This window comes from Pleurodeles waltl, chromosome 7, assembly GCF_031143425.1.
Source record: "Pleurodeles waltl isolate 20211129_DDA chromosome 7, aPleWal1.hap1.20221129, whole genome shotgun sequence".
Classification (NCBI taxonomy): Eukaryota; Metazoa; Chordata; class Amphibia; order Caudata; family Salamandridae; genus Pleurodeles; species Pleurodeles waltl.
The window spans coordinates 576,380,699-576,395,184 of NC_090446.1; the positions used below are offsets into that span (position 1 = coordinate 576,380,699).

The 14,486-nt window shown below is 43.5% G+C and overlaps 1 protein-coding gene across 1 annotated transcript in view; it reads left to right on the plus strand.

Moving 5' to 3' along the window:
* ITGAL (integrin subunit alpha L) overlaps window positions 1-14,486 on the plus strand; it is a 448,305-nt gene that overhangs the window by 355,960 nt on the left and 77,859 nt on the right. The window lies entirely within an intron of this gene.

The window sequence follows — 14,486 nt, forward strand, 5'->3', positions numbered from 1 at the left end:
TTTTGTTTTGTCCATCATCTCAGGTTGTGGGCACTTATTCTGGTCTCTAAGGGAATGAATGCATAAAATCTCTCCTTTTTGTGGCTGCAGAGAGAGCGAGGCCAAAATCTGCACCCGCAGATGAAACAGTTCGGAGCATTTACACTTAATGTACTGCTTTGAAAGATGTGACAGAGATTTCAAAATGATCTATTTTCTCAGCTACCTAAAAAAGGCACACAGGAAATGAAACATAGGAAAGACAGCAAACAGGCCCATTCGCTTTTAAAGTTAGGTATCAAAGACAAAAATACTACTCAATGCACACACTGTAGACTGTATGGATGCAGGTTAAGGTATATAATAATACCAAGGCTTTCACATTCTTAATCTAGTGGTGGAACCAGAATGTGCCTCCATGCCTATACAGATCTTTGTTTCTTGGCGCAATGCAAGCAAATGTGCATCGTATGTGGCACACCCTCAACCTTCCACAGAGGTGTGTCCTTTCCTACCAGTTGCCATTTCTTTGAACCTGCTTCTTTCCTGCCTAGCAAATTCTTTATACAGGGCCTAGCATTAATACTCTTTGGGTGTTGCTGTATTTTGTTCTACTGTCTTTGCTAAATAATCCTAGTCTTGTGCAGTTCAGGTAGCTTTTATGGAAATGCTCTAGTTTAAGGCAGTGTGCATCATGGGATTGGCTTTTAGCAGCACAAAACTTCTATAACTTATATTTTGAGAACAGTCATCTAGTGGAGACATATAGGCCCTCATTGTGACCTTGGCGGGCGGCTGAAGCCACCTGCCAAGATCTGACCGCCGGACGGCCGCCAATGCGGGCGCACTCCCGCCGCGGTCATTTTGAGACCCCCGCTGGGCCGGCGGATGGAAACCTGGTTTCCGCCCGCCGGCCCAGCGGGGATTTCGGCCGCAACACAGGAGCTGGCTCCAAATGGAGCCGGCGGTGTTGCGGCCGTGTGACGGGTGCAGTTGCACCCGTCGCGCTTTTCACTGTCTGCATAGCAGACAGTGGAAAGCTGCACAGGGCCCTGTCAGGGGGCCCCTGCACTGCCCACGCCAGTGGCATGAGCAGTGCAGGGGCCCCCAGGGGCCCCGCGATTCCCCGTACCGCCAGCCTTTTCCTGGCGGTTCAAACCACCAGGAAAAGGCTGGCAGTAGGGGGACTCGTAATCCACTGGGCAGCGCTGCTAGCAGCGCTGCCCTGGCGGATTAGAACCGCTGGGGCCATTGTGGCGGAAAACCGCCGGCCCCGGCGGTGCGACCGCGGCGCTTTCACCGCGGTCGTAATGACCCGGAATGCACCACCAGCTTGTTGACGGTGCTTCCGTCACAACAGCCCTGGCGGTCTTGGACCGCCAGGGTTGTAATGACCCCCATAATCATTTTACTACTCTCTTTATCAGACCCTGTAGTGCTTTCCTCTTATTTAGTTTCTAAGCACTAACATAACACAACAGAAATGCACTTCTGAGGTCAAAGAAGACTTTTATTGTTATTTTATTCTTCCCCAACCACAATGTTTATGAATGAATGACGAATTAGTAGCTTTCAAGTCCGCGTTAATCAAACAAAATATATCAGTTTGCAATATACACAGCAGGTTATATTTATAAGATATTGAATGCAAAGCAAAACAAATACTTCACCGTGTAGGAACTATTTACAGCTACATCTTTCTAAGGTCTGCAAGCTGATGACCCCTGTCAGCCGCGAGAAAGAGTGTCATCTACCCACACGGGATGCTGGCAGCTGGCGCCAAGCTCCAGCACGAGGTCCGGCAGATTCAAATCTGACTCTCTGCAGCCTGTTACATTCGTTACAAAGGTGTGCCCCCTCCTCTCAGACCTGGGAAACTGAGCAAGCCTTTTGGAGACTGGCCAGGTCTCCAAGACTACTCCTGTTCCCAAGCTCAAGGGAAGAGAAACGACGCCCATGTACCCTCTCTTATCAGGTCTAGTCTACTGTGAGAGCAAAACATCTTGGTTCTCTGGTGCAAAAACACAGCTTGGAAAAATACAGCTTAGATTCTCAACTGCCATGTCTAACTCCACGTTAAAGGCAATGGGCAGCTAACCTAAATATCAAATGCAATGTCATGTTAAAGGCAATAGGCAGCTAACCTAAATATCAAATGCAATGTCTAGTGTCATGTCAAAGCCCATAGGCAGCTGAGCTGAATATAAAATGCAATGTATAATATCATGTCAAAGCCAATAGGCAGCGGAGCTGAATACAAAATGCAATGTCTAATATCATGTCAAAGCCAATAGGCAGTTAAGCTGAATATCATGTCAAAGCCAATAGGCAATTAAGCTGAATACAAAATGCAATATATAATATCATGTCAAAGCCAATAGGCAGTTAAGCTGAATATCATGTCAAAGCCAATAGGCAGTTAAGCTGAATACAAAACATACCATGTGCTACTGGTGAACATTGAGCAACTAATATGCGCAGTGGTGAAACACAAAGTCATTGGTCAAAACAAACTTTATCAAATGGCAGGACATTCCGCCCTTTGACCAATGAATTTTTGTTTCACATATCTCATATTTCAAACAAACAAAAAAAAAACATCAGCACAAAAAAAACATTATGATCAAAGCAATCCCTGTAAAGCAATAGAAGTGAATTAACACATTGATTTCATAACCTTTCACATCAGATACATCTACATAGAAAAGACTGGGCAATTTTTTTTTTCAGAATGAGTCTCTAATTCAACAGTGTTAGCAATTTGATGTGGCATGAGTTCTACTCATGTAAAGGTGCACGGTCCACCTGAAAGGTTTGCTGGAAGGTAAGCAAAAGTCAGAGTTCCATACGAGAGGGGAAAAAAAAAAAAACACAGCAAACAAGTTGAACTTGAACTGAAGGCGCAGTTTGCGCAAAATGGATCCATGGTGCTGGCACTTTACTCAGCCAGGTTCAGGTTGGGGATTCGGTCCCTTCCCCGACCCCACACGCACACACCGGAAGGGGGACCACACAGCGCACTCAGGGACAGTGGCGAAACGTGGTCGGATCTGCAAAAGAAACAAGTATGACTTTTCTTGCAAATAACATTTTTCATTTAAACTGCACCCTTCCTCTTTCTTTCCCTGTTTTATAATCAGCAGGACGTTTTTGAGGCCCTTTGTTATATTTTCTGCAGGTTCTGGAGGATCACTTGGGGCTTCAGCCAACACATCAGCACTGAGGTTTTTATCTGCTGCGCCACAGCTTCCCTTTTCTTGCACTGTCAGAAGGGCTGGGGCAGACTCATTCTTTACCAAACCTCCATTCACTGCACTTTTGTCAATTTGGGCCATTCTGTCTCCAATTTGTATGAATGAATCAGATTCTTTTCTAGGTATCAGCATAATTTCGATTTTTCCTTGGTAATTTGCAGCAATCACTCTCCCTAAAACCTGATCACTTTGCCATTTCTGTCCTGGTAACTTTCCTCTCCCCAACTGCTCTGTGACTGCTTGCATGACAGATTGCTTTTGTGCATGCTGCACAGTTTTTATCAAATCTAGGGGAATGGGCATCTCTCTCATCTCTGCCCACCTGTAAGTGGCCTTTTCACATTTCTGGGGCACCCACATAGCTATCCCCACTAAGGCAGAATTCTGGGTGAACACTTCTCTCTCTGCATTTTTCTCATTAACATCTGCAAGGTAATTGAACCAGTTAGGTGCTAAAACATTATCAAAGAACCAAAAATCAGCATAAAAATGACACATCTCATGTAGCTCTTGCTTTAAAATCTGACACACATTATACAACGCTGTTCCTTCTACTGTGCCAGAAAGCAACATTTCAGTCAATGGATCATTAGTAAAACAAACATGCTTTTTATCTTCAGTGGACGCGAATTCAAATGGTGCACACAATTTCATCGGTAATTCTTCTATCTGTGGTACTCTAGCCCTGTCTTGCAAGTACCAGATCCATTGTATGATTCTAGCTAGGGGCACTATTTTCTTTCCTTGTTCTTGAGTTACATGTACATAAGTATTTCCTTCTTGCACTGCGCAAAAACCTAAAGTCTGCATTATTTCATTTGCCAAATCACAAGCGCGCAGCTGCATATTATTTTTCACAGTGACCATATACAAAAGTGTTAGGATTTCTCTCAAATGAGGGCTATTCTTTTTCCAAAAATCAAACAAGCTAATGAAAGTCGGCTCTTGCTCTAAAATCTTTCGTTGCAACGGTAACTCGTAAATCACATTCTGAGCTCTCTCGTCCGTGTTATCAGTTAAGGAATGCATTTTGGCTGCCAAAAACCCTGGCTCACACGAAAACTCAGTGCAGCTCGGAGCTGTCTTAACCCCCTGATTACTGGAATGGGACAAGAAAGATTCTTCAAAAACAGCCCTTTTATAACTTTCAGTCGGGCTAATTTGCGGGCTAATTTGCTCACGTAAATTCCTATTTTCATGTTCCAACTGCCTACATTTCTCCTGCATTTCTCTGTAAGCAGATAAAGGTATCCAGACCTTTCTGTCATCATTACTTCCAAAACACACGTTTTCTACATATATACAACGGGAATTATTTCTCAAAACAACATCAGGCATTTTAGCTACACATGCATTTTCTTCTGTAATTCCCCAAACAGAAAACAATTCACAGTTTTTCTTAGCACCATCAGGCAGTTCATCAACACATGTATTCTCAGACATGGTCTGCCGTGCTACTGTGATTCCCCAAACAGAAAACAATTTCTGTAATTCTCCAAACAACAAAAAAACAATTACACTTTTAAAGTGTGCACTTAGAAATCTACCAACTCGTCAAACCCCTTCTTAATCACCTCTTAATGACCGACCCCACGACTCCAGGTACCAATTGCAGTGCTTTCCTCTTATTTAGTTTCTAAGCACTAACATAACACAACAGAAATGCACTTCTGAGGTCAAAGAAGACTTTTATTGTTATTTTATTCTTCCCCAACCACAATGTTTATGAATGAATGACGAATTAGTAGCTTTCAAGTCCGCGTTAATCAAACAAAATATATCAGTTTGCAATATACACAGCAGGTTATATTTATAAGATATTGAATGCAAAGCAAAACAAATACTTCACCGTGTAGGAACTATTTACAGCTACATCTTTCTAAGGTCTGCAAGCTGATGACCCCTGTCAGCCGCGAGAAAGAGTGTCATCTACCCACACGGGATGCTGGCAGCTGGCGCCAAGCTCCAGCACGAGGTCCGGCAGATTCGAATCTGACTCTCTGCAGCCTGTTACATTCGTTACAAAGGTGTGCCCCCTCCTCTCAGACCTGGGAAACTGAGCAAGCCTTTTGGAGACTGGCCAGGTCTCCAAGACTACTCCTGTTCCCAAGCTCAAGGGAAGAGAAACGACGCCCATGTACCCTCTCTTATCAGGTCTAGTCTACTGTGAGAACAAAACATCTTGGTTCTCTGGTGCAAAAACACAGCTTGGAAAAATACAGCTTAGATTCTCAACTGCCATGTCTAACTCCACGTTAAAGGCAATGGGCAGCTAACCTAAATATCAAATGCAATGTCATGTTAAAGGCAATAGGCAGCTAACCTAAATATCAAATGCAATGTCTAGTGTCATGTCAAAGCCCATAGGCAGCTGAGCTGAATATAAAATGCAATGTATAATATCATGTCAAAGCCAATAGGCAGCGGAGCTGAATACAAAATGCAATGTCTAATATCATGTCAAAGCCAATAGGCAGTTAAGCTGAATATCATGTCAAAGCCAATAGGCAGTTAAGCTGAATACAAAATGCAATATATAATATCATGTCAAAGCCAATAGGCAGTTAAGCTGAATATCATGTCAAAGCCAATAGGCAGTTAAGCTGAATACAAAACATACCATGTGCTACTGGTGAACATTGAGCAACTAATATGCGCAGTGGTGAAACACAAAGTCATTGGTCAAAACAAACTTTATCAAATGGCAGGACAGACCCCTACAGAACTCCCTGGCTTTCATGTAGAGAAAGTGTGTGCTAATCTTTAAAGAGAGGTTAGATTTCATCATAAGGAAGAAACGTCATGAGGTAATTAAAGAGTCAATTGTCCTTGGCAAAGTAACAAGTGCCTTCCTACTAGCTAGGTAGCGATGCTTGTACCCTGCCCCCTCACTCTGAAATGTCTAATGGATGTTATCTCCTCACTGGTGCTAGGCTAGTGGTGTGAGTAACTCTGGGGATAGATAATGTTTCCCCCCCCAAGCCCACCAACCTCTCCCTGCTAGTCCCAGTCATCTTGTCCCAACTAAACCCAACTGTCACAGGTGGAGAAGGGCATAAAGACCCTGGTGCTGAGGACCCTTTGGGGACCAAAACCTCACCTGCCATGGCAAACCTGCTGGATTATCAAACCAAGCCTAGCTCCTCATTTGGGTGTAAGGTACTAAGTTGCCATTCCAGTGAACTGTTGAGCAAGTCTGTCCTTCTGTGGCATTACCACAGGTCACTGAACCAAGAGACAGAGGCCCTCATTCTGACCCTGGCGGTCGGCGGAGAGACGGCGGTCGGACCGCGAACAGACCGGCGGTATTAAAAATGGCATTCTGACCGCGGCGGTCCCCGCCGCGACCGACCGCCACTTCTCCACTCCGACCGCCACGGCGGTCATGACCGCCGGGCTGGAGTTTGCGCACTCCGGCCCGGCGGTCGTCCCAATACCGCCAAGGGTATTATGACCCTGCCTACCGCCGCGGTTTCTTGCGGGCGGGAACCGCCGTGCGAACCATGGCGGTAAGCACTATCGGGGCCAGGGAATTCCTTCCCTGGCACTGATAGGGGTCTCCCCCACCCCCCACTACCCACCCGAGTCCTCCCCCCACACCCTCCACCCCCCTGCCACCCCCCAGAGGTGGTACGAACCCCCTCCCCACCCCCAGCCCGACATGCACATACATGCACCCCGACATGCACACACCCCCAACATGCACATATACACACCCCCCACACACACATACACAACGGGGACACATACCCGCACACATACATGCAGACATGCGCACCTGCCGAACAGCACACATTACCCATAGACACAGCAGCACCCCCCGCCCGCATACACGCACTCACACACCCCCTCTACACACTCACACGCACACCCCCATGCACGCCCACATCACACAACACCCCCCCACCCCCTCCCCTCACGGACGATCAACTTACCTTGTGCGTTGGTCCTCCGGGAGGCGACGGGAGCCATGGGGAGGTGACCGCCAACAGAAGACCGCCAACAGAAGACCGCCACACAGAAATGTGGGTCGTAATTCTGTGGGCGGTGTTCTGCTGGCGTGGCGGTGGAGGTTGACCAGTCTCCACTTTCCCGCCGACCGCCAGTGTGGCTGCTGGCGGTTTTCCGGCGGAACGCTCCCAGCGGTCAGAATGCGCACAGCGGCATACCGCCGCGGTCGGCGGTCTTCACCGCGGCGGTAACTCGGCGGTCTTGCGAAAAGACCGCCAGGGTCAGAATGAGGGCCAGAGTAAGTTTCCCTTCCAGGATGCAGGTTGTGGCCCAAGTCTCAGTTTGTTTCAGTGACTCTAGCGACTTGCTCAGGGGAGTAGAGTGCAGCTCCTTCTGTGGCAGATGCTGTCTGTGTCTACAGGCTGAATAGATAAGGGCATCTCCTGACCTTTTGTTCCATGTCTGAGCCAATTTCCAAGCTGTGCAGGCGGCAGTCAAGAGCAAGAGCACCCCACATTCACAGAAGTGCAGAAGACAGTTTTGAAGCAGCAGACCCATTAGACTAGGAACGGCTGATAAGTTACCAAAACCCATCCAGTTACGTTCAGATAAGGCTGCTTGGTTTGCCAAAATACTGATCTCAAAACTGAGCACAGACTCCTTCCTGGATGCAAAGTGAAGGATTAGGACCCCTTTCCCCTTGACCTAGCATCCTCATGTCCCCATACACTTCTTGCCTTCCCCAGTACAACTCCCCACTGCAGTTCCTGCAGGCTCCAATGCAGCTCCAGAGGCCGTAGAACTAGCTTCAGAGACCAGTAGCCTTTAGTCAGCTGGCACCCTTGGGTCCGATCCAACCACCAGTTCCAACATTGATGCCAGCTGTTCTGCCAAGGGTGGACAAATCACCAAAGACCCATCTCCCATGCCTCCTCCTTGTAAGAGGGTCCATCTGGGTAACCAAACACCAATCCAGACACTGATTCACAGACTGATACCAGTAACCATGAGGACTTACAACTGATAACGCGTCCCAATCTAAAAATGTTATTCACTCTGGGACTCGTTTTAGGCCGATGAATCTTTTGACCCTGATTGAAGACACCTTAGGATGAGACAACTAATCAAAATGTCAATCAATAAGTCAGTAACTTCGTCAATATTCACAATAGCAAGTCAATCAAAGTAATCAATGGCATCAATAAGACTCAGAAACCACCATGACATTTCAGCCATGAATAACCACACAAACTTTAGTAAGATTTATGATATTTATTCCCTATTATTACAATTCTACTAGCAAGTTTATTAGTCTCAAAACCAGAAAATACATCAACATTGTCACATAATATGGCAACTCGAATAAGACTTCATCAAAGCAGAGATCATAAACATTAGAACATAGCATGACGTCAACATGGATTAACTTTAGCAGAGTATCATTAGAGCATTATTCAACAAAGCATAGATTCAGTCATTTTGTCTATTTGCGTCCATTTAGTGAATTCCTTAACTAACCTCAAATCAGCATTAGCATGTTGGGCTTCATGCAAAACAATTTAGCAACACAAATTTAGAAAACATCTATCTGTGGTCTCTATCAAAAGAAGCAGTTGGTACCTAGAAAGAAAAGGCAAACAGACAATTACAATTTCATCATCATATAGTTACCCTCCATAATGAGTCAGCATACAGAGTCAGTCTTCGTCCTCAGGACATCAGTTGATTCGCCATCAGCCAGGAAACACAGCAAAGTTCAGTAAGACGGGCAAAAGGGAATACCTCCCTCATAAGGAGGAAAAGTATGAATCGGGCAAGGCAAAGTAAGTGAGGATGGTTTACAAAGTTCAAACAGCAAAGTCTTTGGGCAGAGTAACAAAGTGGCTGGGCAATAGCAAAAGGCACGCAATGGCTTATTTCTCCTCGTGTCCAAGAATTTCATATCGATCTTGTTGTACAGTCCCCTAATTTCCAAGTGGGCAAGTTTTGGCGCATCATCATCTCCATCCATTGGTTTACTTGTCGTCTCATTACTATTGTCACCCCATAACAGTTCTCATGTAGTTTATTGGTTCCTAGGTTTGACGCCTCCAACGGGTAGAATGTCAGGTGAGGAATAAGTGACATTTGTTACTCCAGTCAGTAGTCCCATTGTCTATACCAGTTCAGGCGACCTTGTACCTGTTGCAAATTACACTGTTGCGTTCCACAAGAATTTCTCCTTGAGCAAGTCGAGTCTCATGAGATTTACTACGGATACACATCTCTTCTAGTCTTCTGGAAAAGTACAACTACATGTCCTTCAGCAAGTCAGCACATTGCACGTTAGAAAAAGGAATTTAATATGAAACCGGGCAGCTAGGCCCGACTCATGCTAACTAAGGCCTAGTAATTAATTAGCAAAACCTTAACACATAACTCTTAATAATAATACAAAATCATACATTAGTACATTAATATCTCATTATTAGTCAGTTTCATTAATCATCGTATACAATGGTGGCCACCCCGTGGGCACATTTCAAACACACGTTTAGTAAAACACAGCAAAACATTTTCTACGCGGCATTATTATGCATTAATTCATAAACATTTAATTTGAATTTTGATTATAAAAACTACACTCCAACACAACCTACCAGCAAGAACAATGATGTTGTGTCTAAGGCTTTGCTAAACTCTGACACCCCTCTAGAGAATGATAGTTTCCTACCAAAGCTAACAACAATGCCATTTTGACCACGTACGGACTCTGGTATAGGTTTGACTCACACACCTGCATTCTCCCACTCTATTCTCAAGAAATGTTTGTGCTGAACCCAGATGATGAAGCTGCAGAAAAGAAACCGCGGAGGTCCAAGGATCTGACCTCTAATATGGTTGTGCTCTGGCAGTCAAGACCAACATCTTGAAACCTAAAGTCATAGGACCAGGAAACAGGCATCCACTTCTCTTCTATCCCTCAACTGATGAGGTCCTAGAGAATTACAAGACAAGTATGGATATGGTGAAATTGCTGCATAGCATCTAACCAGTACCACTGAGACCCATTTTCTTTTCCAGGCTTTCAAGACTCCACAGTCCTTTTGCCTTGAAGACGAAGGCCAAGAAGTACCAATCACTTCCTCAAGGTCCAGCAGCTCTCTCAGCACAAACCCACTCCACTATCACCACCACTGGAACCAAGTCACCATAGATGCATCAGCCTACTCAGTGCTAAGGAAGGCTATGCTTGATAGCTGCCACAGCCTCCTCCATCCAATCTGCATCTGTCCCAGTCGGCATCCCTAAATAGGCTTTCACTAGGATGTTGAGAAGCTTCAAGAGACTTCTCCTTTTAACATGAATCAAACATGTCCCACCTCCAGAAAGAAAGTTGACATCTTAATCTCACTCTTTACTTTCTTTTTTTTTTTAAAGGGAGAGGGACTTCACTGCATCTTAGATATTTGCAATCTAAATCAGTTCCTTCCCTGCAGAGGTTCATGATTCTCACTGTAACTGAGACAGCAGCTGTTCGAAAAATTAATTTACAGACCTCAGTGTACTTTTGAATGATTACTTCCATGCAGCCCTCCAAGAGTACAAAGAACGTATCTGCATTTAACAGTGGGAGAAGAATGCTACCAGCACAGTGTACTCCAATTTGATCTCAGTGCTACCCTTTGGGTTTTCACTATGATATTGGCTCTGGTTCATCACTTTCTGTGACAGCAGAACATCCATTTCTATCTAAGTCTATATCTATATATACCAACAGTGTTAGCAGAGCAGCATCAAAGGAGGATCATAATTTCGTCTGTCCCCAACACTCAGGGCCATATCCAAACCTGGGTTCTTAATGAACTATCCAAAATCCTCTGTGGTTGCAAGAGGATTTATTTCATAGAAATGTCTACCTTGGGCTGTAGCCTGGTGAAAACCAGTGGTGTAACAAAGCCCCCCTCAGCAGTGTACCTGGCCCCAGATCTCCTGAATAAGTCTGGACAGGGGGACCTCAATGTCATTTGCAGTGGGCCCCCCTCAAGGTTTGTTACAGCACTGGCAAAAACCTTTTCTCCTCCAGAGTGGGTAATAGTGATATCTTAGGCACTGGATCACTTCTTGACCAGCTAGACAGGGATTGCCTTGTGGTGCCAGATGCTTCGGAAAATCCATGGGTCCTGTGGAGGAGCAGTGGCTCATGTCAACCTTTGCATGCACTTCTTGCAGCTCCATCCGACCAAATATTGGGAGATCAAAGAACATTCTAGTTCATCCATCTTTGAATGGTGGACATCCAACCTATTGCTGGAATTATCTTTCTAACTTCTCTGTCAACAGACTGCTGCCACCACCAACATCTGAAAGCATGGTTGGTGAAGACATGGTAATTTTGGGACAAGTCAGAGTAATCCATGCACATAAACCTACAGTAGATTAATGCAAACCTCTTAGTGCTGAAGGCCTTCTTATCAACGGAGAGGTCCAGAGTTGTGATGATCCATAAAGACAACACAGCAGACCTTTTGTATGTGCAGAGAAAAGGGGATACCGACACCCTGTCATTCAGGTGGCTTTTAGTGGCTCTGTGGAATGGGTGTTGCAATGTTTGTGTGTTCTTGTTAGTTTCCAAAATTGCTGTGGTGAACAACATCAGAGCAGACAGCATGAGCACTCATCTCAGGAGTAGGAAAGTATCTGGGAAGCCCTCGGACCCATATTAGAGGCCTGGGCCATCAACTCTCAGACACCTGTGACTCTCATATGATCAACAAGTGTGTTAATTTTGTTTCTTAGCCATTGTTTACTAGTTCTGGGCTAGACAAAGCTTTAGGTGTCTTACCAACCTCTTGCATTAAACAAATAAATGGAAAAATCATACATACACAGAGGTGTTATGGGACAGCCCTCCTCTATCCCTGGTCTCTTCAACTGTCATTCACATTTTGCTTCCGCTCTCCACAGCATATAACACTGGGACAAGGATCAGCCCACTTTGACCAGTGGATCTGTCAACACTGTGAGCAATGGCGTTTTTACCGGTCACATCTGCATATCTGCCTAAAAAGAAGTGCACTTCAGTGCCTGGGCTGGAGGACCAAAACATTACCTGGTCAAGTTTTTTTTTTCCATTCAATTCTGTAATATTTTTATTTTTAAGTTATCCTTGTACGTTTACAGTGTATTCAGGTTGCCTTAGCTCAAACCAAATAGTATTTTACTTTTGCGCCAATAAGAAATACATTTTCCTGTGACTGAAACCAAAAAGGGGTTTTATGACTGTTCTAGGTACATCTGCCTAACAGGAAGCACCAGTACTATATTCAAAATATAGGTGAAAAAAGGAAATCACAAACCTTTGGCTGCCACATTTAGGGCACAGTGTAGTTTCTTTTTTCATTTCATGGCATATGGCCCCAAAAATTTAGTTTAACAAAAATAAAATGTAATCACTTCATTTGTTTGCCAATGCCACTGCCATTGCCAGTGTTTCCATAAAACACTCCAAGGCACTTTTCCATAACTTCAGAGTACTGAGAATTTTGAAGAAAGCACAGGTTGCACGGACGGAGAAATTCAAATCCGATCAAGCGTGGCGGATATTGTGTTTACTACTCCTATGCAGCAATTATCTGTGCGGAGATGCATAGAAAACAAGTTTGAATCACTAGATTTAGGTGTTAATGGAACCTCCTGTTATTTGGTTCTGCTCTCAGGTTTGGGTATAGAGTGTTCCACAAGCTTGGGCCTTGTGTGTCCAAGGCTCTGGATACATTTTTCAGCTGCTTGAATGTTCTTTGGTGGAGCGGGTGTGCCACCTGATGTAAATTACTGAGCACATACTCTTACATAAGCCATTGTGGGGTGCACATTTATATGGGTTTTTTGGCCCTATACCCAAGTAGGTTTTATGAAGAGTGCAGATGACTGTAAATGTAATCCTTGGGTCATACAGGGAGCCAGTATTTTGCTTTAAGAGCTGGGTTAATGTGATCATGCTTACAAAGGTTCATACCGAGTCTGGCTGCTTGGGTTTCTAACCTTTGCAAACTGCTGCTGAGTTTCACTAGCAGCTCTGTGTAGATTAGCTGTAGTTGAGGCAAAAATCAAGCCAAGGTTTTATTAGCTACACTGAGCGGTTGGTTTAGGTTAGCGGTAGGGTTTTTAAGATTAAGGAGAGCAACATGTTGACTACTATATTAACTTTGGGAGTGAAGGACAGCTTGAGTCAAAACATGTCTTATTTTTAATGTGGTAGATGGAGGGGTTTAGGCCCAGGGGTTGTACCTGAGCCTTCGGAGCTGTAACATTTGACCCTTTCAATGTATGCACTTTCTCCAATGATTGTTATATCGAAGTTAGAAAGGTAAATGTGACCCTCTTAATCTTTGCACTTTCCCCAGCATTTTCCAGACAGGAGTTAGAATACTAAATCCTCCACCTTCCCACCCCCCACCAACATCCAATTTATGTGGTTTCCCCAATGCTTGTTAGATAGGAGCTAGAATAGTAAATCTATTTCCTTCCCGCTCACTCCCTGCACCGTAGCCACTATTCATGATGTGAACTAGACTTTGAAGAGTAAATCTGACCTCCACCCTCCCCAAACCCCCTTTCCCCAATGCTTGTTAGGCGGAAGTTAGAATAGTACATTTTAACATTCCCAAAGCTTGCATGTTCCCTTATTTTTGTAGAATTGTTTTAGAACAGTGTATTTGCAATGTTAGTTTTTATATTTTTAATAATTTTGGATCGACATTAGGCTACTACATATTACTTTGTGATTAAATGTTTTTCATGTATTTTTAAGCACATTTAATTTAAAATTACATATTTTAAAACTTATTTTAAATTCATTTTCTATTGTGTTTTGATATTTAAATGTATATATTATATTTTGTTAGGATCTAAAAAAATGATTTGTTAAATATTTTGAAAACAATATTTATAAATGCAGAAAAAATGCTGACTAAATTAAAAATATGTTGTACTTTTTGTGAAAAGTGATTAGGAATTATATATTTAAGTAGCATTTTATTCTTTAAGTATATGTTTTTATTTTCAAATTACTTTATGTGTATAATACATTTACCGTAATTAGTAATTTAATATTAAAATGTATTGTTCAATTGATTACACATTTTATAAAGTTATAGTCATTTTAACATTTTTTTAAAGTTAATTATTAATATTTGTTGTTTTTTGTTCTATATATGTAAATATATAATTATTTTATGAAAAATAATTCAACTCATTTTCAATTATAATACTGTTAATTATAAATATATATATACATATATATACTTACCATTAAATGGT